This window comes from Chaetura pelagica, unplaced genomic scaffold (genome assembly GCF_000747805.2).
Source record: "Chaetura pelagica isolate M959 unplaced genomic scaffold, ChaPel_1.0 scaffold243, whole genome shotgun sequence".
Lineage (NCBI taxonomy): Eukaryota > Metazoa > Chordata > Aves > Apodiformes > Apodidae > Chaetura > Chaetura pelagica.
The window spans coordinates 1,371,760-1,374,890 of NW_009952712.1; positions in this window are offsets into that span (position 1 = coordinate 1,371,760).

Genomic DNA, 3,131 nt, shown 5'->3' on the forward strand with positions numbered 1-3,131 from the left:
CACCCCAAGCAAATCCTGACAGACAGGCAGGCATTGAGCCAGCATCTCGTGGCCATGTCCCTCCTTGTTTGGTCTGTCCCACCCCAACAGAGGTACTGCCCAGGACACCTCGTGAGACCCCTGCACCTCTGGGGTCCCCAACACAGGAAGGACATGGAGCCATTGGACTTCTCCATGGAAGTGTCCAGGTAGAGTTGGGAAGAACTGAGGCCACCAGAAGTCAGGCTGTGACCAGGTTGTGTAGAAACCAGATACCATCCCAAGCATAAACGATTTGTGAAATGCATTGATTATATACAGCAGGAAGAGATGTGGAAGCACAATGAGGGCAGGCAGGATGGAAGAAACATCCAGGAAAGCTTCAGATGCAGGGCTGTTACTCCTTAGTTTCTCAGCAGCACCTGAGCAGCAGGAGGCAGGGAAAGCTGGCCCAGCACAACCACCTCCTCCCGCAAAGCCACCGGCTCCTGGCAGGGATCTGCTCTTCCCAAGTCCCTGCTGGGAACAAAGACAGGCACACGTCCAATAGAGCAGGCACTGGTGTGGGCAAAAACTCCCTGCAGCATCAGGAAGAAGGAAAGCAGGTCACAGCTCTTGAGAAAAGGGCGAGCTCCTGCCACACCAACAGGTTTCCCCGTGAGGAGCAGCCCTGTGTGCCCTGCCCAGCTCCCCTGGGACATGGGATCCTGCCCGTCCCCTGCAGCATGGCCTCCTCAGCAGCCCTTCAGACAGGGATGAGGCACCAAGATGAAACCTGCCTGTACTTTCCTGCTTCTGCCCAGGCTGGTGGGAGAGGACCCAGCCAGACCCTGGCGCCCGCTGAGCAGCCACACAAACTGTTCCAACCAGGGAACTGGACCATTTTCTCCCATAAAAGTCTATTGCTTGATCCTGCCCTGATCCTGAGTGAACAAATCCAACTGCTGCCTTAACACTCAATCATTCCTGTGCAGGCTGGGGCGAGGGCTGGAGCTGGTCACTGCCCTGCAGGAAGGTTTGCTCTGGGAAACACTCCAGTGCTTTGCAGCGTGTTGGCGTCAGAGTTCCAAGCTCCTGCTGGCTGCCCTCCCTCCAGCCAAGGAAAAGGGGCTGCAGAGCCTGAAACTACCCACTCCTCCAGGCCCCAGGCTTTCTTTTAAGGCTGCACCCTCAGCAGGGATCGACTGGCAGAAGTTTATTGCCTATAGTGAACACAGGAATAAACTACTGTGGTAAAGCAGGGTAAGGCTTCTAGGGAGAGCTCAAAAGGTGGGATATTGCCTTAAAGAGGCTTTTGCACAGCCAGTTGGCCCTGAGCAAAATCAAGGTGTTCATAAACCCCAGCTAAGGGGGTTTTGCCTGGTCTGCTCCCAGTGGCACAGCCATTGCTGGGGTTGGCAGGTCAGGTGTGTTGGACACTTGCAGAAACAGGATTTTAGGGTAGGGGAAAAGTAGTATTAGCCATGGAAATCTTACTTTTGTCAACATTTCCTTCTTTTTGGGCCCATTCCCTCTGCTCCAGGATTTCTCTGAGACCACCTAGAAGCATATTGCTCTCCAGCTCCTGCAGCAGTGCAAGCAGGGAGCAAGGGAACAAGCCTGGGACTTCAAACACTCACCTTTGGTCTGCACGGGGGAGGGCACAGCTCCTTGCCCACCTCCTCCCCGGGCAAGCAGGCTCCCACTGCTGCCAAATCCTCCTTTGTAACCCTTCTACAACCTGCCTCAGTACAGAAGCTGCGTGTGCCTTCCCCCTTTCAGTTACTGCATTAATTTCATGACTCTGCAAGCCACCAGCAGGGCTGAAATCCAGGCTGCCTTCACCTCCTCCACTTGGCTTTCACGGCCGCTTCCAGCAGCCCTGGATCCATTAGCATCCACGTGGCAGAGCAGCATCCCACCAGGGACTGATCCCTGGCTTCCCTGGCTCCAGGCTTTGTAGGAAGGGCTGTCACAAGTGCCCCCAAAGAGATTTAATTCCTCAGCTTACAGACCCCTGAGCTTGCCCCAGCCAGCAGCTCGTGTGCTCATCCCAAACCAGCAGCAGCAGCAGCACGGCCCTTCTGTGATGAGGGCATAATTATGGTTTTGGAAGCCACAGTTTATTAAGCACCATGTGTTGGGATAAGGAATTATTTCTTAGAGAGTCACCACAGGTCTGGACAGGCAGCACAAGCAGGCCAGCTTGCTGCCCAAGATGTGCCTCCAAAGGGCCATGCAGAAATGTGTGTGGTTGGGGGGGACAGGAGGACACGGCAGGGCAGGGGGTCTGCAGGAGAGTCCTGTTCCTGGGGACTTCTGCAAGGGTTTTATTTGCCCCCTTTGGGGCTGTTATTCCCCAAACCAGGCCCTGCAGCCCAAAGAACCAGGGGAAACACCTATGGCACTGGCTTTAACCACATGTTCACTTATAACTTCTGTGAAGAGGGGAAGAGCTCTCTGACACCCCCTCCTGAGGTCAGCGGCCCAGGGAGGTTCTCAGGCATCTGCACCAGCCCCTGGGGCTGTGGGGTTTGTCCTGTTTCAGTTTAGCAACAAAAAAAAGAGTGAAGCTTTGCAGAAGGGTTTCTTAAATGCTCCTGTCCTGGGGAGCACGAGAGTTACAGGCAAGACAGCCAAGCCCTGAAGAACAAGGGTACCCTCGTTTTCAAGCCTCCCAGCCAGAGCTGATCTCTCTTCACAGGGGCATTTGTGTCCCTCTCCCTCCTCCTGCTTCACATCCTGGCAGTGCAGCACCACAAATGCCCTCGGTCACGTTTAAAAATCTGTGTATTGCTCATTTCCCAGCCTGGCTGCAGCTTCCCCAGGGTCCTGGCCAGGCACAGCCTCTCCCCCCGGGGTAGTCCCAGCTCCACAGACCCCCTCGCAGGGACCTCCTGCTTTGTGCAGACTCCCAGCTGGGAATCTCTGCTCCAAGCCCCAGGGCACGCTCAGGCAAAAAAAACCCAGAAACACAACCAGAGGAAAAGAAGAATGGGAAGACCTGCCGGTCCCAGGCAGACACAGGGCTGGGTTTAATTGGCACAGTGGGAGATGCCGCTGTTGGCTGGGGCAAGCCAGGGGAAAGGAGCTGCTCCCGGCAGGCACAGAACCCCTGCCCGGGCCGGTGCCTGCAGCTCTGCGCGGGGGAGCTGCCCCCGCAGGGCAGAGGG